This window comes from Leuciscus leuciscus (assembly GCF_965113295.1).
Source record: "Leuciscus leuciscus genome assembly, chromosome: 7".
Classification (NCBI taxonomy): Eukaryota; Metazoa; Chordata; class Actinopteri; order Cypriniformes; family Leuciscidae; genus Leuciscus; species Leuciscus leuciscus.
In genome coordinates, this window is record NC_138731.1 from 7,558,761 (window position 1) to 7,582,281 (window position 23,521).

A 23,521-nucleotide genomic window follows, 5' to 3' on the forward strand; every position below is an offset into this window, starting at 1 on the left:
GTCTAATCGTTCTGCATCCTTGATATTGTGGGTAAGTACCTGATATATGTACCTGTTTGTAATTATTACTGTGGGATAAAACTAAGTTATTAGACACTGTTGCGATGTTTCTAAGCAGGCTTATTTTCCCAGACTTGAAGCACATGTGTTGGGTTCAATTCTGTGTCTTTGTCGATACGAGTTTCACCTTAACGTTAAAGGGGAATATGGCAACTCTAGCCATTTTTTCGCTGATTTTCAGCAAATATAACTCTACCCCAACAATGGGAGGGTAAAACCATAGACAGTATATAAACTGGACACAGCGACCCCATTGGATTCAACGGAGACAAGTGAAGTCAAATAGAAGCACTAACTTCCTGATGGTCGAGCGTACTGCGCAGACTCAAACTGAGCTTGACGACATAGATGTGACGTGAGCAACCCGTCTGTCTTCTAGTAGCTGTGCAGAGAGAAATCTGAATCATTCCCTTACGAAACTTGCAGAGACGGAGAGTGTGAGTAGGAGGTGTCCATGAGCTAGGAGCAGGAGAAACTTTTGCCAAGTATTCTGATTAATTACTTTGTCATTTTGCCTCCACGTCCCCCCGATTGCCCGCGAGCTTCTCCTCCTGTCCATACGGTAATTCTCTACTGTGCGACAGAGAGTCGAGTGGTTATGACGCAATCGTTAGCCTATTTTTACAAAAACTGCTTCTATGGGGCCATAACGTAAGATACAAGGTAATGGAGCCTTTTATACATTTTCGTGTTTCTTTAGAAATAAATAATGGACAAATGGAGTCTTTAAACGCCTCAGATGTAAAGTTATTCGCTGTCAAAGTGACGCCAAAATGAATGGGAGTCAATGGGATGCTAACAGCAGGTGATGGTCCGCTAGCCAATGGCGGCGCCCGGGGCTACTTCAAAATAATATGAAACCCTGCCCCCCTGGGTAAAACAGGAGATAAATTGAATGCAGACGTCAGAGTCGAAAACATCATCTGTTTTTTTTCTGTTTGTAAGTTAATGTAACGTTAGCGTAATGTGCCATTTTTATGTTGGCCTGGCCTTCATGTATGTATATCAGCAAAATATTAATTTAAACGTTCTGTATCTAGCCATTTCTGTCTTTTCAAACATGTTACTTAATGCTACCCAGCTTATTGATTACAGTGTGCAAAAATTGTCAAGTAAAATCTATGATGCAGTCGACCATATTTGAAGTGTCCTAACAAATGGCAGTTAAAGTTATGATTGAATAGGTATACATGTTTTATTTATGGAATATACTTATTAATAAGTAAAACTTTATATTTAGTAACAGCAGCCAGTAGTGGTATTTTCTTTGGCCCATTTTTTGAAGTCAGTCTTATACACTTTTTTTCTTTACTTTTTTTTTACAGCGAAAATGATTATTTTCTTCATACAAAAGATGAAATACATCACAATATAAAGCTGTCCCCATGCTCTTCTGGTGTGAACCTCACCTTTATTACATGTAAGTAGTTTTTCTTAACACTCACATATAATGTATAACTAACTATCCTTGATTACTGACCTTTCCTTTTCTTTCTCTTTCAGTGACGTGTATGTGGCAGTGCAGGCAGTGTGTTACAAAGGAGAGTTGTAGGTACAAATTGCTTAAGCATTATAAACTACACCATTGTTTTGGAAACGACAATCATTATGTTTGTGTATATTTAAATTGTGTATATTTAATAGTCATTCTCAATGCATTTTCTTCCCAAAGAGTACTCTTAAGCTGTGCCGCCACTGAAGTTTGAGTTGATCTTGTCCCCACCCCACAGAATGACACTATACATACCCGAAGAGCCTGTGTCATCAAGTCTCTGTGCACCTGCTTGAATGAAGACCCTGAAAAACTAGTGAAGGCATATTTGGTGAGTTGATAAGAAAATACAGTTTTAAAAGCCCATTGAATCTGTACTTGGGCCGTGTTTTCCCCTATTTGCTACAACAAACATGTGACTTGAGAGAACACATAACTTTGTCAAATAACTGAGCTGGACAAATTGTTTATTTATAGGAAACTGATGGTACACAGTTCTTATGGGAATTGATTGATGCACGAAAACAAATATTTTTTTATTCAAATCGGTTGAGCTCTCAAGGGGCCTAATTTGCATTAAAAAAAAATGGCATCAGAAACTGTACATGTATGCTTTTGTGTTATTGCAGTGCATTATATTCCAAAGTGGTTCTAATGTTTTAGCCACCTCATTTATTTTAAATATGGTGGCCAAATAAATTATTACAATCTTATAATATAATGCACCACATTATACTCCAGCACCCACTGTGACCTCAATAATAAACAGTAGAATTATCACCTTTCTGATAGTTTCATCTTAAAAACTGAATAATTATAACCTTGTAAATGTAGGATTCACAGCAGAGCTCCTGTATTGGATTGAAGTTTACTTTACAGGTTTACCTAATAAAGTGGCCAGTGAGTGTTTAAGTGTGCATTTCTTGTAATAAATATTTGAGCTAATTTTTGCTTGTGCTCTTATCCCACAGGATTCAGAATTTGAGTCCCAAAGTACCATGGAGCAAACTGTGATAGGAGTGTATGTCATACTGAAGGAGGGAGCGCTGCCTAACGAAGACCCAGCAGACATTGGTGTCCTTGAAGGTGTGGAAGTGCTCAGTGACTTGAATAGTCAGGCTTGTGCTCTGTTATTTGGACTGATATACTGTTTGAACCTGAGCTACCCACCAGAGCTCAAATGCACTTTTGAAGTCTTGCAGAAGATCTTTCTAAATCTAAATGGACAGATGTTGTCATCCAAGGCACAGTTCCTCAAAAACAAGCTTTTGGAGTAAGTGAGCTTGAAAAAGATGGACTGAGACTACAACAGTGTTTTACCAAAGGGACAACTGACTGGAGCAGTTGTTACACACTTGCTATAAATTCATGTTTGTTCAAATTTTACTTTTTTTGTGTGTGTGTGTCAAGGCCAAGGTTTACACTTACAAATTCCCAAAATGGGTATTATTAAAATGGCTTAATTTTTAAGATGTGAAGGAACATAAGCTACACTGGTAATTTAGAATTATCAAAATAATTTTCATGTGATTTCATCACAGCAAGCTGCTGTAAGGTTTTTATTTATTTAAGGTATTTATTTATTTTTATGTTTTATATATACACCAGTATTTCATCAGACAATCTTTTTTTATTATTATTTTACAGCTCAAATTGTTACTCACAATTGTTTGTTAAATTCATGTTTATTTTCAAATGTAAATTTTTTTCTGTATCAGGCCATGGTTTACCTTACAAATTCCCAAAAAAGTCCTGCAAGCGTTGCTTGGGGATCAGTTTTCTCAAGAGCCAAGATTTTGTTAGCTAAATGTTTCTTATACATCCTGTTACAAACACTCAGATGAATGGGAGACTTAAAGTGAAGAAAGCAGTTCAGACTTAACTGGTGCATGTTAAAGCCCAATTCAAAAAAATAAAATTTTAAATTGTTTGCATGTTTTCTGTGTTTTTTTTGTACACTCAAAGTAATCTCACTAAATTAACTAAGAATGAACATGTAACTCAAAAAAGATTAAAATGAGTTTAATGGAAATGTTAATATCATGTTTAACCAACACATCTATTTTGTGTTCAAATAATATGATAAAGGTTGGTTGACTTAACTTGGTTTGTTTAGATGGAATATAGGTGGCATGATAAAATCATGTTCATCCAATGAATTATTTTTTTTGAGTTTATATATATATATATATATATATATATATATATATATATATATATATATATATATATTGTTGCCTTTCCCATTCGTTTTCAATGTAGAAGAAAAATGGGTGACTTTTTATTATAATTTTTTTTTCACACACCGTCAGAACAACCAAATCACGCCCAGTTTGTGTGTGTGTTTAGATAGATAATGTGACAAAAGTCACAAAATCTCTTGCAACTGAGATGAAAGGAACAATGTTTTTCAAAGACCCAATGAGGGTTACTTCAATCCCTAATTGACCAATACCTAGGAAGCCTCATCAGCAAGGAAAACGCAGCACAAAGTGACATACAAGCAAGGCTTGGAAAAGCTAGTGGTGCATCATTTCCATATTTTTCTCAGAACTGAAGTTGAAATTGTAGTCTGGTGCAGCTCGGCCCCCTGCTGGAGGCGAAACAGAGAGACATGCTGAAATATAATTCAGCTACACCTTTACCCAGCAGATAAAGTCGTCCAGTGGCCGTTTTCACATGTGCTCTATAAATAAACTGAACTGAACTGATAAAATGGTTTGCAAGTTTGGTAAAGGAAAAATACCACAATGATTTTTTAAAATATTATATATATATATATATATATATATATATATATATATATATATATATATATATATATATATATATATATATATATATATTCAATGTTTTTTAGGAGGACATCAGGACGTATATAAATAAAGGAATTTATATACAATAAAGATGTATATAAATGTTTAATTTAGTTTCATATTTTAACACACTCTCATAAAAATATGAATCATCAGTGCCTGCATTCAATAAGTGTTTTTTCAGCTCTCTGGAACAGAAAACTCCTTTCATAAATGTGGTTATTATGTTTTACTCTATTCATCTATCACTCAATAGGCAGAAACACTGAAGAAATCAGGGTCTTTCTTGTTAAAGGAAATTCTGCTTTTAAAACTCAAGAATCAATCAAATATTAAAACTAAATTCAAAATAATACACCAAATGTGGTGTGCTGAATTGTGACATTTGATACATTTAAAGAAAATGAAAAAAGTGACATTGCTGTGGCCAAACCTGAAAAAAAAAAACTCTATAAAAGCCATGTGGCTGTGTGCCAGCTTTAAGATACCTTTAATTTATTGCAATGATTTGTGGAGTGTCTGAGTAATATTAAAAACAAAATGTCCTCCACAGACGACAAAAATGCATGGTTTTCTTGATCAAAATAGCCTATTTATTTAATGAAATTACATGCTGAGTCATGAAATGGTTTTCACAAAACCAATTTGTGATCCAGGCAACCCCTTTCATGGACAATATAAGGGTTGTGCTTTAATGAAATGCAGAATAAATAGTATTGTATTCAATATAATTCCAACATTACATATTCAATGAAGTAACACACTTAAAGGGATACAGTAGTTTACTCAAATAAAAATAATTTTATCATCCTCATGTCAGTACATCTACCAATATACATTAATTGACTATATGGATTCTTCTATTCTGATGATGATCAGAAAACTGTCTAGGAAATTCATCCAAGTTAACTTAAGTCTCTAAGGTTACTTGCTTCTTAAATACTTACTTCAGTCTTCCTCTGTCCCGTCAAGTTAGTTTCTCCCTCATTTTTTCCAAGTATTTAAGCTCTGTGTTTAGTCCTGTTCAGTAGTCTGTCGTCGTCGCTATTTACTGGTTGTTCTGTCCTTGTTTTTGATTCTGATTTTTGCTTTCAATAAAGACTGCTGCACTAAGATCCAGTATCATCTCTCCTGCAACTATCCTGTGACAGAAATAAGAGACACTACTTAAAACTGACTCTAGAAATGGCCATTGACTTACATTACATTTCAACCTGAAATGCATAGTATACAGTGAATAGATATGCCCTAAAAACATTTAAAAGTGAGATTATAATGTTACATATATAAAATTAATTTTATTATTATTATTAAAAATAAGCACTACGATATATTTCCTTTGTGATTGAATAATTCCTGCTTCAGGAAACTACAGTTTGCTGAATGGAATTTAAATGATCAGTTTAACATTTTCAAATAACTAAAGAAAAAAGTAAAGAAGTAAAATCTGTCACTCTGTACAGCTTCTCTAAACACAACTACTACTAATGTTTTATTTATTTTGATATATATTATACAGTAAAGTTATAAAACAAAAGAACATGAACCATTTTTATACTTACAGTATAAGATATGCATAAAAGACACCAAAATGAAACAAAAACTAGTACTTTCATCGAGTACTTTTTAGGTTTAGTTTTAGGCTAGGAACTTTATAGTGGCACGCACTGCTTTATGCAGTGAACCCGGAGCGGGTCACTTTCTTCTTTCCAGTAAGTGTGGAGCAGGAAATGTAAAACGGAGTGGAGCTGTCGAGTGATTGCTGAATGCTTTGAATGAGGAGAAGAAATTGTTGTTGAACCAATCCCTTCTGCTAGTGATCCAGTTTGTCATATTAAAAAAAGGGAAAAAAAGATAGTTTACACACAAGATGGCAATAAATAGTTATTAATAGCGTTATTAATAATGAAAATATTCAACAGTTGTTAAACAGGTTGCGATAACAAATGTGAGGCTGCTGTACAAAAATGGCTCAAATATCTTAATGGTACCATATCTATTATAGTTGTAATCTGTGCTCATAAAATATAAGTGACGTACCATCTACTGACAAAAGAAGTTGAGCTTCTCCTCGCAGTCTCTGTAAGTCCAGACCCTTGTTTGCTTGTCCAGGGCTCCACAACGAAGGTTTCTAGCAGGACACTGGGGCGGTCCCATCTGAGACCAGGCCGTAAAGTCAGGATCATCTCCACTGACCCAGAGCCACTCTCCTGCTAGAAAGCGCAAACCAGTCCACACATATCCAGTTTCAGCCTGTGGGATTTTCCGTAAAGCATAATTCTTCCTATTCACTGAGCTCAGACTCGCCAGATCATTATAATGTTTTCTGCAGTATTCCAGAGCTCCTTCCCAGCTCTCTTCCTGCAGCACCAGAACAAAATCTATGTACATACAGAAGAATTTGAGTTCAGCATTGCAGTTTTCATCATGCAGCTTCTTAGTACTTTTGTATAAAAAAGCACAGTTTTCATTATTACCGAGCAGATTCAAACTATCCCAGCTTATTTGTGTTGGATATTCACGTCCAACCCACTTCCAGACTCTTGATATTTTATAGAGACCAACCCAGGCATCAGAAGTTTGACCAACTGCATCTTGCAAAAATTGCTGCTCCTCGCTCTCATTGGTGAAGGTGGACAGGTCATGATAGTAAGTTCTGCAGTGATATAGTGCAGCTTCCCAATTCTTATCCTTATTCACGAAGAAATGTTGTTTAATGAGCCCAGAGGAGAGTCCGTAGAGCTCCAGGATTAGGAGCACAGTGAGTGTCGTCTTCATCTTCATCCAGTGATGAGGTTTCGTGATTTGTCAATGATCAGTTGAGGTAGAGGACAGAATTGTGCATGATGACACTGACTCTCTTTTACTTAAACTGACATACAGCCAATGACAAAAGAGTGTGAGGGTGTGACCAATCACAGCACACCTTTACAGTCAGAACAAACAAATCAGCTGCATTTAACCAATCAAATAAACCTCTCCTAGTGAAAAATAAATATACTAAAACGTATTTAAAATACATTTATTTTATGCTAAGTATACTACAAATACATTTACATATTTATGTACTTAATATAAATACCCTGCAATTGTTTGGTATAAATTGGTATTGTTACGTCCAAGGACGTATTCATTGTGTGTCTGTTAAGAGTGTTATGTGCATATGTATTTTTCTCTCTCTCTCTTTCTCTCTTATTGTGTGTCTTTGACTAATAGGATTAAGGGCTACCACCTGTGCTCGTTTACCTGTGAGCGCTGTCCGCGCACTGATTGGTGCATGTCCTGAAGAGTGTAATACCAGAGAATGTCTAATAGGAAGAGAATTGGCACTCTCTGCTTACTTCCGGTTTCTGGACTGGCTGCAGTAACACGTCTCTGTCCATGCGGGGGCGCTCGCAGGCGAGTGCAGAATGAATGGAGGTCTATGGCGAAAAACCCTCAAAATCCACTTTTCTCAGGATATAATTTTTTGTCTAGTAATTTTAATGTTGTATTCGAAAGGAGATGCAAAGAAATTACACATTGCTGGGTGTTAGATTTTTTAGAGTCACTTATTTGGTTTAAAAAGTCTTTTAAAATGTCAATGACGTCAGAATGCTGACGTCATTAGCAGAATGCTAGCGTGTTATGGGCAACAACAACTCAAACTGTAAGAAATCGAAAAGAAATAAGTACTCGTTCATTCAACTTTCGACCTATAACCCATGTTGAACTTGCAAAACCTACAATAAAATCTGAGATTTCTCAACGGCAATCGGGTGAAAGAGACACATTTAGCCGTCTAGCCCCATAGACTCTCATTCAGTCTGCACTCGCCCGCGATCACCTCCAGTGGAATTCTAATGGAACTGCAACCAAGATCGATACAATGGGGCTAATAGGAAGTGCCAAGGCTCTCCGTAGACGGGCTCTGGTAATACAAAGCAGCAGAGAGAGCGCTGAGGAAGGAGAGAGACATCACGGTGTTTGAGGTTGTTCCGCTCTCCAAGCCCAGACGAGCGGGTCGCGCTCTTTGGTGTATGGTCACAATGTGTGTCATAACGTGATTCTTGGATTTATGTCATTTATGATCAGTTAAGAGTTTATGGGTAATGTAGGGTGGAGGATACCCATAACTTTTCTCCTGTTTATTGATTAGTAAGGGAGTGAGGGAAGATATATTTTGTTTTGTTTTGTTTTCTGTTTTGTATAGGTAAGTTAATGATATCCCCTTTTAGGTAGAGGTATTTTTGTTTTCTTTTGAGTTGGGCCCTCCTCCCGAGGTAATACTTTTGTTTGGATTTATTTGTAATGTGTTTCTTTACTTTAGATTATTTTATTCTCTAACTCCTGCTGAGGTTAAACAAATAAAAGGCAGACATGTCATTTCAAATTGAAACTTGTTTGTTTATTGTTTTTGTGAATCTGGGACTGGAGAGCTGAGGGGTATTGCACAAAAGCAAGATAAGGGATTAAGCTGGGATTTTCCAGTTATCCTGGCTGAATTTAGCCCTGACTCGGTTGCATGAAGGGAGGCTAAATTAATCTACATTAAGTTACTATGGAGATTTACACTTTGCAGCTAGCATGCTCCAGAGCAGGCTAACAACCAGGCTAAGATTAATCCTAGTGATCTATTGGCTAGTTCCTCCCTAAATCCTACTAGATATTAATGTGTTTTAGTCACTTCATGGTCCTGCATTAAAATACTAGATATACTGTCAATCATCTAAGTATGCATACTGTTATTATTGAAAACTGCTGTTAATTTCACTGTCAGAGGTTTGATGAATATATATATTATTCGAGATTTAAAGTGTTTATTGTCATACACCCAGTGAGGAAAGAAGATTTTCCTGAGCAATTATTACTTTGCTGTCCACAATGAAAGCCAACACAGTGCAAAAGAACTATACTATACAATATGATAAATAGAATATAGACTATGTATATCTATATATGCAAGTATAGAGTAGAAATGTACTGTTGAATGAGAAAAAATATCAATATATTATATTTTATTGCATTTGATGAGATAATAAGAAATGGCTCATGAAGTTGCAAATGTGGTTTCAATTAAGTCCGTAACGAGGTCAATATGTAGTATACACTCACCTAAAGGATTATTAGGAACACCATACTAATACTGTGTTTGACCCCCTTTCGCCTTCAGAACGGCCTTAATTATACGTGGCATTGATTCAACAAGGTGCTGAAAGCATTCTTTAGAAATGTTGGCCCATATTGATAGGATAGCATCTTGCAGTTGATGGAGATTTGTGGGATGCACATCCAGGGCACGAAGCTCCCGTTCCACCACATCCCAAAGATGCTCTATTGGGTTGAGATCTGGTGACTGTGGGGGCCATTTTAGTACAGTGAACTCATTGTCATGTTCAAGAAACCAATTTGAAATGATTCGAGCTTTGTGACATGGTGCATTATCCTGCTGGAAGTAGCCATCAGAGGATGGGTACATGGTGGTCATAAAGGGATGGACATGGTCAGAAACAATGCTCAGGTAGGCCGTGGCATTTAAACGATGCCCAATTGGCACTAAGGGGCCTAAAGTGTGCCAAGAAAACATCCCCCACACCATTACACCACCACCACCAGCCTGCACAGTGGTAACAAGGCATGATGGATCCATGTTCTCATTCTGTTTAGGCCAAATTCTGACTCTACCATCTTAATGTCTCAACAGAAATCGAGACTCATCAGACCAGGCAACATTTTTCCAGTCTTCAACTGTCCAATTTTGGTGAGCTCGTGCAAATTGTAGCCTCTTTTTCCTATTTGTAGTGGAGATAAGTGGTACCCGGTGGGGTCTTCTGCTGTTGTAGCCCATCCGCCTCAAGGTTGTGCGTGTTGTGGCTTCACAAATGCTTTGCTGCATACCTCGGTTGTAACGAGTGGTTATTTCAGTCAAAGTTGCTCTTCTATCAGCTTGAATCAGTCGGCCCATTCTCCTCTGACCTCTAGCATCAACAAGGCATTTTCGCCCACAGGACTGCCGCATACTGGATGTTTTTCCCTTTTCACACCATTCTTTGTAAACCCTAGAAATGGTTGTGCGTGAAAATCCCAGTAACTGAGCAGATTGTGAAATACTCAGACCGGCCCGTCTGGCACCAACAACCATGCCACGCTCAAAATTGCTTAAATCACCTTTCTTTCCCATTCTGACATTCAGTTTGGAGTTCAGGAGATTGTCTTGACCAGGACCACACCCCTAAATGCATTGAAGCAACTGCCATGTGATTGGTTGATTAGATAATTGCATTAATGAGAAATTGAACAGGTGTTCCTAATAATCCTTTAGGTGAGTGTATATAGACTAAAGATTTGTGTGTTTCCTATTCACAATGGCTTGCCCTTTGTTGGATGATGTAGTTGATGAGGAAGTTTTAATACTCAGACGAGCATTCAGGCATGAAAGAGTCTTCCGAGATAGGGCAGACCCATTTGCCTTTTCAGACGAATATCTGACTGAGAGGTACAGAATCTCAGGTGATGGCATCAGATATTTGTGTAGGCTGCTGGGTCCAAACATACAGCACAGGACAGCACGGAGCCATGCTCTCACTGTCCCACAGATGGTCTGCGTAGCACTGCGATTCTTTGCAAGGGGCATGTTTCTGTATTCTGTCGGTGATGCAGAAAACCTCCATAAAGCCACTATTTGCCGCACAATAAGAAATTTAAGTCTGGCATTGAAATCTCTTGTGCACATATTTATCACCTTCCCTGGTCACAGAAGATTCATCCACATCAAGGAGGAGTTCTACAAGATTGCAGGTAACACAAATAATAACAGATTACTACAAAATGTTACATTAGCACAGTCACAGTATGACACTCATTATTTTGTGTTACAGCTTTTCCTAATGTAATTGGTACAGTGGATTGCACCCATATTCGTATCCAACGCCCCTCAGGGGCACATGAGGGAGATTATGTTAACAGGAAATCATTCCACAGTGTCAATGTTCAGGTAAGAATGAGTTATGGTTACTGTCAGCTACATAATTATTCTGTGCATTAAATGAGCTTAATAGGCTATATATTTTTACAGATGATCTGTGATGCTGACTGCCTTATCACAAATTTAGAGGCAAAGCCTGGCTCAGTCCATGACTCCAGAATCTTTCGGGCCAGTAGAATTTACCAGAGACTCTCTCTAAGTAAGCCACCCCATTTTTTTTTTTAAGCACCTTGAACATCAAGAGTACAGTACTTGTAAGAATTATGTTTTTTATTCGCAGGTGAGTTCTCTGGTGTGCTGCTGGGGGACAAAGACTATGCCTGTGAGACATTTCTGATGACTCCCCTTACAGACCCCCAAACCCCAGCACAGCAAGCTTACAACCATGCCCATGCCAAAACCAGGGCTCAAATTGAAATGACCTTCGGCCTCCTGAAATCATGATTTCAGTGCCTGCACCACCTGAGGGTCTCCCCAGACAGAGCATGTGACGTGACTGTTGCCTGCACAGTGCTGCACAATATTGCCAGCCTAAGAAAAGAAAGGGCTCCCAGAGTTGCTTTGGATGTTGATTGGGACAATGCTGCCATATTCCCAGATAACAGAAATGGTAGACTTGTTAGAGAACAATACATTGCAAATTATTTCAGTTAATTTAGTTTTGATTAAGCCCATCCCTTAATAAGGATAATGTAGGCTATGTAACTTTTTCATGTGTACATGCATTTTATTTGGCATTGGTAGCACACACTGTGGTTATCTTCCCAAATTCTAGTTCCACTTCACTGGATCAATAACTATAAACAGAGGTGTCAAGTAACGAAGTACAAATACTTCGTTACATTACTTAAGTAGAAATTTTGGGTATCTATACTTTACTGGAGTAATTATTTTTCAGACGACTTTTTACTTCTACTCCTTACATTTTCACGCAATTATCTGTACTTTCTACTCCTTACATTTTAAAAATAGCCTCGTTACTCCTAGTTCATTTCGGCTTGTTTTCATTCCGTCTTGTCGTCGTTAAAAAAATTAATAAATTGGCCAATTACACAAACGGTTAATAGATCTGAGTCCCGCCTCCTGAACAAACATCGCTAAACTGATTGGCTTTGTGTTTTCTTTCTAACTTGTGAGAGGCTGTAGTCACATTTGGTTGTGCGAAGCGCCAAAACTTCTCCGAGTCCTAAGGAAACCTAGATGCGGTAAGCGAGGGAGAAATCAACAGTTCTGTGCTCAAGAATACGGGGCAAATCGCGTCAAATATTGATTTGGGGACAGACGTTTTTACAATATAATGACAATCGTAACATAACACTAACATAATCGTTAGTGTGTGTGTGTGTGTGTGTGTGTGTGTGTGTGTGTGTGTGTGTGTGTGTGTGTGTGTGTGTGTGTGTGTGTGTGTGTGTGAGCGAGTGAGCGAGAGAGAGAGTCTGTGAGTGTTGTGTGTGTGTGTGTGTGTGTGTGTGTGTGTGTGTGTGTGTGTGTGAGCGTGAGAGAGAGAGAGAGTGAGAGAGAGAGTGTGTGTGTGTGTGTGTGTGTGTGTGTGTGTGTGTGTGTGTGTGTGTGTGTGTGTGTGTGTGTGTGCAACTCTACATTATAGGGTCAAAATATCCCCACAAAGATGTCAATATTCGAAATCCTTGTCCTTTTTTTTTCTTTCTTTTTTTTCGGAAAACAGCTTATAAATCAGACTTTTGTTTTTTGAAAATGTAAAAATGCAGACAGTTTTCTGTAATAGGTAAGGTTAGTCTATAGGGGGGTAGAATACACAGTTTGTTTGTACAGTATAAAAATCATTCTATGGAAAGTCCCCATAAAACATGAAAAAATAACATTGCTTGGTCTGTTGAAGGCTGGTCTTGTTGAAATGAGAGGCCTGTTGACCAAATCATCCCAGTCTCATCAGCTGGACTGAAAGAAGTTTCAGTGCTCTTAGGACACTGAAAACATGGCTCAGAGGTCACAAGTGACACTTGACAGTATTGCTGTGTGTCGTGTCCAACAGGACAAACTGGACAGTATTGATGTGAAACATATGCCAACAGTTCATTTCTGTTAAATGATTAGTTCACTTAGTTAAAAATGAAAATTCTGTCATCATTTCCTCACTCTCGAGTTGTTTCAAACCAGTTTCTTTCTTCTGCTGAACACATAAGAAGATATTTTGAAGAATGTCGATAACCAGACAGTTGATGGTAGCCATTGACTTCCATAGTATTTTTTTTTCCTACTATGGAAGTCAATGGGGTCCATCCACTGTCTGGTTATCGACATTCTTCAAAATATATTCTTTTGTGTTCATCAGAAGAAAGAAATTCATACAGGATTGAAACAGTTTGAGGGTGAGTAAATGATTTTCATTTTGGGGGTGAACTATATCCCTTTAATGAAAGATGCAGTGTGTTTGGCTTCTTCAAAAAGCAAGGAACAAGACAGTATTGCACTATTGCATTGCACTATGAGCGGAGTAAAGTTAAGTCTCTGTTAAACTGCCACCATGTCTTTATTAGTTATTTGTAACATTACAGAATTAATTAATTTAAGTATTGTTAAGGTCAATATAGACTAAAAACCTTAATACATTATCCTATTAGTTTCCTGATTCCTCCGCTTATTTATTTAGAAAATTAATTTTCTATGGGCATATATATGGCTGAAACAGGTAGCCTAGTGCATCATCCCAAATTTTTCAACATCAACATTTTAATATAATCATAGTCAAATATGGCCTTTAGAGAAATGTGTTTTTTTGAGGAGGGGGGTAGTGCACTATATAGGCCCCAGTGGCGCGGCCTAAGCTTTTGTCCTTAATGGCATTTTTTTCCTTACATTACTTTTACTTTTATACTTTAAGTAGTTTTGAAACCAGAACTTTTATACTTTTACTTGAGTAAAAAGCTTGAGTTGATACTTCAACTTCTACAGAAGTCTTTTTAAACCCTAGTATCTATACTTCTACTTGAGTAATGAATGTGAATACTTTTGACACCTCTGACTATAAAGTGTACTTGACATTCATTAAAAAAAAGTTACAAGACCACAATGGTTTTGGAATATCTTTCTTTTATTATTTTGCTGTTATCACTTGTCAGCTTGGAGCTTTGGAGAGAAAAAATGATGATGATTAATACATTGTGTTACAGTCATGGTTACAGTATGAACTGAAGTCACTTACTTCTCTTTCTAGTTTCTGGATTTCCAGTTCTAGTTTCCTCAGTGTCTTGCGTTTAATTTGCATCTCAAGGTCCATGTCCTGCAGCTTTCTTTTGTTCACATCAATCTTGACTTCTGTCAGCTCGATCTGTCTCTTAAGATGCGTTGTGTAGAGATATCTGACAGTTTGTGAATTCTGTGAACACCTTTTAGTTAGCATAGCAGAATTTTTGCATAATGTAAATTTACTTTAGGCAATACTCACTATGTTACCAGGCTGCTTATCAGGCTGCCCAATGTCAGGATCCTGTGACAAATGATATTTTCTATTAGTACCACTTCCCTGACTTCTTATCTATTATGAACTTTAAAAAATGTGTCTATTTCCACAAAATTGACATGATACCTCTAGCCTTCTGGAGTCCAGCGACACGGTCTCATCATCGGCAGAAGTGCACTCCACTGCTGTAGATGTGGCTTCCCTCTGCCATATTCAATACTTGTATTGATATTTTTGACAGGACATGCAAAGCCTATGATTTAATAAAGAGTACTCACCGGCGAATCATAGTCTGGTGGCTCCAAAAGTGTAAGGGTGTTACCAGCCACTGCAAGGTAAGGCAAAGTCACACAGTCCACATAACAAAATATATGTGGATTTCAATATTTTCCATGTGCAGTAGTATGGCAATAATGTACCTTGTATGAAGAGGCCAGTATCCCTTGCTGGGCCAGAGTCAGTGGCTGTCCCTCCCTGGATCCCTTCAATCACTGGCTTCCCTTTATTTAAGTCCAGGGCCAGCTCCTCTGCTGTGGTGAAGTCTTGGGTTGGAGGGCCACCAACCGTACCAGATATGACTTTTTTTTTTTATTGCTAAAATCAGCACAGACAATAAAATGTCAGCAAACATGTCACCTATGTTCTTACCACCTATGTGGTAAGTCACTTACCAGCCTGCAAAATATTCTTGTATTTAATCTTGACTTGCTGCCAAGTCCTTTTTTGGCCAGACATGTTTGTTCTTTAAGAGGAATCGATAGATACAAATGATAAAATAGATTAGATGGATAAAAATAGAGCAAATTATCTGATTATAGATTACATCAAATCAATTAGAAACAAAACATATAAATAGATTAAGATTAAACAGATTATAGACATAAAAGAAACTAAATAGATCAAATAGATATTTATAGATAGCACATAGTGGGTAAGTGTTTGCAATTATTCTTCATGTTAAATGCATGTCCACTGGTCACATTTAAGGCAAAGTATACAATTATTTTTGAAAATGACAAGTAACTCCTTGAATTGTAATTATGAGGGTTTCAGTGGAGCACTGGTTATTTGGACTACTTACGCATTCAGTCGGTCCGCTATTGTTTGCCAGGCATTCTCTCTTTGTTTTATTACAGCAGTTGTATTGCCTTTTTTACATATTATATGTTTCACTTCTTCATACGTTTCCATAAGAAGCTGTTGCTCATTAGGCGAAAAGTATGCCGCACGGGTTTTGTCCATTTTTGCATCGGTGATTCTGTGATCGATTTCGTGATCTTTTTAAGAATTCTGTGAACGTGCATTTATCAAACTATATACACCTGGCTTGACATATCCGCGAGTTATCATCCTGGCTCAGCAAACGTGCAACGGATTAAGCCAGGATGCACTGATTAAACTAGGTCAAACCGCGACTGTTCTGTTACCCTGGCTTTCTTAATTCTACACTCTAAAAACTCCTGGGTCAAAAATAACCCATAATGGGTTATTTTTGACCCAACTCCTGGGTTAAAAAGGGACCAACTAATTTATGGGTTATTTCAACTCAGAAAATTGGGTTATGCTTTTTGACCCAAATTATGGGTTAAATACCTAACCCAAATGTTGGGTTTAAAAAACCCAACATCTGGGTATAAATAACCCAAAAATTAGTTGGTCCCTTTTTAACCCAGGAGTTGGGTCAAAAATAACCTAACTTGGGTCACTATCCCAGTATGCCTTATTTCAGAAAATAAAACTTTGTTTTACATTATATTACACACTTGCACTTTAAATTTTTTATTGCATTAAATAAAAATCTATAAGGAAAAAACACACACTTGGACATGTTTATTTTCATATTTATTTTAGGTCACACTGTAATAACAATATTAGAAATAAAAAATAAAAAAATAAACAACAATTCTCAGAAGAGCCTCAGGAATTTAAGCCTGGGGCCAACTTTAGGGACAAGATTTTTGATAGTGTCCTCATCAAAGAGAAGAAATGCCTCCTCATCTATCTGAAAGACAGAAAACAAGACAACATGAGTATTGTTAATAAGTCGAGACAATTGTGAACCACTCACCAGACACTCTTTCATTATCAAGCTAACAAATAATCACTTTTAAGGTAATGCAGTGGCTTTTTTATTTATTTATTTTTTTACATGGCCCAAATTGCTAGTTAACTAATGTGGTTCTTTTGCAGCATTAACATTAACTTACCCATTTTGTGTGAATGACATATTTTCTTTCATTAAAAAGTGTAATGACAGCCCATTCTTATGCATAACAGCTTAAAGACAAGGCATAATAATATTTTAGGGTTGTACATACCCCACTGTCGAAGAAGTTGTGACTTTCACAAAATCTTGCACTGACACATTTAAGTCTAATTAAAAAAAAATAAATGTAGGTATAGAGAGATGATATAAGGGCAATAAGAGTAAAATGCTCACCTCTAAAATTCTCTGTCAGCTCAGACAGCTGCCACTCAGTTAGCTTATCAGCGACAAAACTGTCCATTCAAAATGACCTGGAGAAAACATAGCAATATAGAGGTTAGCAACAATTTGAAGACTTGACCCGCTTCTTTAACTCTCACTACTTCAGCCAGTAGAGCACTGTATAATATGATAAGCACGGCACAGCTGGTAAACATAACTCAACTATTGTGTTGCCTCGTCGCTCTGTAGCCGCGGCTTGGGGCTCGCACACCGGACGAGAAGCGCCGCGTCGCGTCTAGGACAACTCGAGGTATCGCTCACCGGGACGTGCACTCTCTCAAGGGGCTCGCACACCGGACGAGAAGCGCCGCGTCGCGTCTAGGACAACTCGAGGTACCGCTCACCGGGACGTGCACTCTCTCAAGAGGCTCGCACACCGGACGCGAAGCGCAGCGCCGCGTCTTTAAAATTCGAACACATTATTCTCTATGAGTGTAACGGACACACACACACACACACACACACCGGCGGTCTGTCCGCGGCACCCAGCAACGGCTCAGGACCGTGTTCAAAATCGCGTCCGGTGTGCGATAACGTTACCTCGAGTTGTCCTAGACCTAGATGTTGTCGTGATAGCCGCGGCTACATGCCAACCACAGAATTACCACGGCTAACGCTAGTCTCAACGTAGCAACGTATTTTTTTTTTTTTTTTTTTTTTTTGCAAATGGTGCTAAACTAGCAACAGGGACATGGACACAGAAAAGTTAACATTACATCAACACTGAAAATACTCTCTTACCTTGAATATAGATGAAGTTGCACCGATGAAGCACAGGCCAAAACGGATCGAGCGCGAAGCGACGGTTATTTCAAACGACTGTTGTGAGAAAATTCCAGAACAACTGCGAGAGAGAGCGAGAGAGAGAGAAAGCCAACCCTATAACCCAGAACATGGGTTACTTTTTGAAAAATAACCCAGAAACCCAAACAACCCATGAATTGGGTCAAAATATTAGCCCTATAACCCAGAAAATGGTTACTCTCTGAAAAAATAACCCATAATTTTAACCCAACACAAATAACCCAGAAAATGGGTTGAAGAAATAACCCAGGAGTTTTTAGAGTGTACTTTTGTGCAATACCTCCCTGGAGATCCTCAAAGTCTCTCCACTGTTTGTTCGTCGTTCCCTATTTTATCCCTAGACTAAGGAGACGTAACAGTATACTTAAAGTCTGCTAAATTGGAACAACTAATGCTGTACTTTATACTCTAATAATCAAGAAATAGTGATGAGGTCCAACTAAAGCTATACTTAATTATATTTGATTGTGCTAAAGTGGAACTATTGCAAGTATAATATCAGGGTTCTCAAGTCTCACGCATTGGCCGTGAGACACACGCAATTCAACCAGTTCACACGCTCACACGCCACACCGTGTATTTCTCACGCTGAAAAGGCAATGCCAACCAAGTTGTCCTGCAAGCTTTATATATAACGTTGTATACGAGGCGCAGGCACACAGAGTGAAGTTTCCTGCCGCCAGCACGTATCTCGGCCAGATTGCGTTCGTTACTAGGCAACATAGATGCGCGAACACACGGAAGTTGACGGAACATTCTCGGCCACCGTACGTTCGTTACTAGGTAACCAACAACACCGCACGTCGTGATGGAGAAGGTAAGTTGGAAGAAAGCTCGTCTAACATTTTTAGTCTAGAACATTTAATATATAGCCCATCATATTATTATTAATGCAATCAAAAACTCTACAACTACTTTGCAACCAGGCCAGAAGCTTTGGCTCAGTTTGGCTAGCTTACGTTATCTGAAACTAAGGGAAATGTTTGTGGGTATGGGAAGGAATGAAGATGTATTTCTTCATTTTATTTTAAATGATATATTATACTGTATTAATAGTCTTTCTAGTTACATTAAGGCTACATGTATTAAATCAGAGTGCTCTGGGTAATATTTTATATCCTGTCAAAACATACATTAATCATCGCCATTGCATTTGTATTTTTCAAAGATGTCAGGGAAAAAAGCAAAAATATATTTGATCATTCTGGACACCAAAGGGTAAGCCCCCTAAAAAGGTTGCCAGATTAGAGGAGGAGACAGTGGAAGAGGTGGTGGCAGAGACGGTGGAGAAGACACCAAGTGAGACAGTAGGAGAGACAGTGTCAATGTCCCACCACACAATAAATCATTAAACCATTTCGACTAGACACATTCAAAATGCAAAAAAAAATTGTTTTTCCAAACTGTTTGGAGCAATTTGTTACATTTTTGTAATTTTTGTATATTTGTAATTTTGAAATATAACATTAAAGAGTATATTTGATGTGATGAATAATTACTCTGTCATTTATCAGATTTACCAATTGTTATAATTTCAATTTGTGCTGGTTAATTATGAACAATGGGTAAAATTGGGGGGCGGGGACGGGAGGGGGCGGGGCTTCATTAGGGCTCCTCCCCTAACTGCATGTGATCTCACTCCAAGCTTTTGATAAAACTTGAGAACCCTGAAGTATACTTTAGGTACACTTTAAATATCTTGCATTTAAAGACTGCCCTTGTGAAAAAGAAGTGTACTTAATTGTATTGAAATTGTGCTTTTTGTGTACTTCAAATCTTAAAAGTACACTTTTAAAAAAGTGCACTTGCAGATAATATAATTCAAATTAAAGGCTACTTAGGTGTGCTTAAAGAGACAACACTTTAATATTAATATTTCTAAACACACTTAAGTGCACTTTTTAAAAATACACTTTGTAATAATGTCTAATTAAGTTTTACTTAACCCTTGTGTTATGTTGCGGGTCAATTTGACCTGTTTAGATTTTATAGTTGTTGGAAATACTGGTTAACCTATGTTTTTTTTCTTGATATTTTGTGACTTTTTCTCATTTATCATCATGAACATGCATGCAAAGTTTCAACATGCTGGTGTTTTTTGACATATACAAACAAAATTACTGTTACTTTCGTGATGTTCGCGGGTCAGTTTGACCCGCATATTTTAACGCTCTAAGTCTAAGGCAACTGTACGGACCCAAAATAATAACATTTCTTGGTTATACTTTGTTATATATATTTTTTTACTACCTTATGAAGCTAAAAAATTAGGTTTTCCACACTTATTTCAATACAGAAAAATATTTTGTCAGCCACAGATGATAAAAATTACCTATCATTTATTTTTTCAATCTACCTGAAATAATATTAAATCTTTTTTTTTATTTTATTTTTTTATTTTGTGACTTTTTCGCATTTATCATCATGAACATGCATGCAAAGTTTCAACATACTGGTGTTTTTTTTTTTACATATACAAACAAAATTACTATTACGTTTGTGATGTTCGCAGGTCAATTTGACCATCATAGGCAGCTATTCAAAAGCAACTGTACAGACACAAAATAAAAACGTCTCAGGTTACGACTGTAACCTATGTTCCCTGAGAACAGGGAACGAGACAATACGTCAGAATGACGCTATGGGGAACGCCTCAGGCGTGACAGGTGTCTGAAATCAAATATCAACTCACGTCAATCATGTTGACCGGCGACAGCCCGTGAATCATCAGCTTGATTGATTAACGCACGACCTGGATGTATAAAGGGGAGCCTTGCACACATGACAACATCCTATCGTCTGAAGGGACTGTTGCAGGCAGGCCCCGAGGCATGGCAGGAAGACGTAGTGTCTCGTTCCCTGTTCTCAGGGAACATAGGTTACAGTCGTAACCTGAGACGTTCCCTTTCGAAAGGGAACTCTACACTACGTCAGAATGACGCTATGGGGAACGATATACCAACGCCACCATGCTAAGGGGAGTGCATGCCCTCAGGTCACACTGGGCTGTCAGTGACAGCACTCCCTACCGGTCATAGCCCAAGCTAATGAACCAAGAAACCGCCAGAACATAGTTAATGGGGGTATATCTGGGCCAGCTCAAAGGCTTAGGACCACAGCTTCCAATAGAAGGGGTCACTTCTAGGGAGTGTGGCTAGGGGACCCAAGGGACCCCCAGCCAGTCACTATTCAGGGGAGCGTTCCACCTGAAATACCACCAGGCTGGCCTGGTGATCTATACTAAGACACACAGTCTGGCCATAGCCTGTCTGTCCGAGACAGAGCCTCTGGAAGTTGCCTTGGATAAGGCATCCAGAAACCAAAGGCCTGCGAAGCTGGCAGAAACCATTCAGTTCCGGAACACAGAGACGGGATCTCCCGGAGAGTGTGACTCAACCTCAAGAAACGACGGAAGTCGTCCACTCAATCCATGGGTCTACCCAGTGCTCGCTCCGAACACTGGTGAAGTAAGAGAGGGTTCAAACCAGGAAGGTCTACTGAGACCTAAGACCTGATGACCTCCTCATATGGAGAGCTCCAGTACATGAGGGCTCATATCAGGAAGGCCGGTGAGGCCTGTAACCTGGCGACCACAGTATGTGGGAGCTCATACTCAGGAAGGCCGGGTGAGGCCTGTAACCTGGCGACCACAATATGTGGGAGCTCATACTCAGGAAGGCCTGAGAGGCCTGAAACCTGGTGACCACAGTAAGTGGGAGCTCGTATTCAGGAAGGCCGGAGAGGCCTGTAACCTGACAGCCACACAATGTGGGGCTACCTTCAGAAAGGCCTAACGAGGCCTGTTACCACAAAATGTGGGAGATAGCTTGAAAGGGAGGCGCCTGTCGTAAAACATTGCGACAGCAAGACGCATCTACAGTGGGACGCAAGGTGAAGAACCGGAGTCTGAGCCACGTAAAAAAGGGAATGAAGCAGAAGCGCATTACCCTTGCCATAAAAAATGGATTTAAGAAAGTACACGAAACGAAAGTGCGTGTACTTATGCCAGTCTGAATCCAGGAAGGCCTGGTGAGGCCTCTAACCTGGCGACCACAGTATGTGGGAGCTCATACTCAGGAAGGCCTGAGAGGCCTGAAACCTGGTGACCACAGTAAGTGGGAGCTCGTATTCAGGAAGGCCGGAGAGGCCTGTAACCTGACAGCCACACAATGTGGGGCTACCTTCAGAAAGGCCTAACGAGGCCTGTTACCACAAAATGTGGGAGATAGCTTGAAAGGGAGGCGCCTGTCGTAAAACATTGCGACAGCAAGACGCATCTAGAGTGGGACCCAAGGTGAAGAACCGGAGTCTGAGCCACGTAAAAAAGGGAATGAAGCAGAAGCGCATTACCCTTACCATAAATATGGATTTAAGAAAGTACACGAAACGAAAGTGCGTGTACTTATGCCAGTCTGAATCCAGGAAGGCCTGGTGAGGCCTCTAACCTGGCGACCACAGTATGTGGTAGCTCATACTCAGGAAGGCCTGTGAGGCCTAAAACCTGGCGACCACAGTAAGTGGGAGCTCGTTTACAGGAAGGCCGGAGAGGCCTGTAACCTGACAGCCACACAATGTGGGGCTACCTTCAGAAAGGCCTAACGAGGCCTGTTACCACAAAATGTGGGAGATAGCTTGAAAGGGAGGCGCCTGTCGTAAAACATTGCGACAGCAAGACGCATCTAGAGTGGGACCCAAGGTGAAGAACCGGAGTCTGAGCCACGTAAAAAAGGGAATGAAGCAGAAGCGCATTACCCTTACCATAAATATGGATTTAAGAAAGTACACGAAACGAAAGTGCGTGTACTTATGCCAGTCTGAATCCAGGAAGGCCTGGTGAGGCCTCTAACCTGGCGACCACAGTATGTGGGAGCTCATACTCAGGAAGGCCTGTGAGGCCTAAAACCTGGCGACCACAGTAAGTGGGAGCTCGTTTACAGGAAGGCCGGAGAGGCCTGTAACCTGACAGCCACACAATGTGGGGCTACCTTCAGAAAGGCCTAACAAGGCCTGTAACCACAGAATGTGGGAGATAGCTTAACCCTCTGGAGTCTGAGCGGTTTTTTGGGCCCTGGGGGTGTTCTGACATGCTCTGACATTTGTGCTTTTTTCAGTTGCTTATAAACATATTAATGGCAAAGGTGTAAATTCACTCTATATAGCACAAACAGGACTACAATAATATGTGAGCCACATGTATGTACATGTTTTCATTTTTGAGAGAATAATGTTTATGCGTGGTTATCGAAAAAACTAAAAATTAAAGTTTTTGAAATAAGGCCACAAAACACATACTAAATATGTGGCAATAAGACTTTTGACTAATGGATGTCGTCGCCTATAGTTTTTTCTTCAAAATTATGTGAAAATAGTCTTGCTTTATCGTTCACATAAAACCATACATTGATTTAAATTGATGTAAAACAGGTTTTGCTTGGAAAGCCAATATGCGAGGGGGGCG

At 38.9% G+C, this 23,521-nt stretch overlaps 1 protein-coding gene and 1 long non-coding RNA gene across 2 annotated transcripts in view; both read right to left on the minus strand.

Moving 5' to 3' along the window:
- LOC309503475 (uncharacterized protein) overlaps positions 1-23,521 on the minus strand; it is a gene marked incomplete at its 5' end in the record, with an annotated part of 333,921 nt that overhangs the window by 43,689 nt on the left and 266,711 nt on the right. The window lies entirely within an intron of this gene.
- LOC309502886 lies at positions 16,680-18,339 on the minus strand. The gene is made up of 3 exons (XR_014207425.1): positions 18,001-18,339; positions 17,212-17,288; positions 16,680-16,773 (listed from the first exon to the last, which is right to left on the minus strand). It is a non-coding gene; the product is annotated as an uncharacterized lncRNA (long non-coding RNA).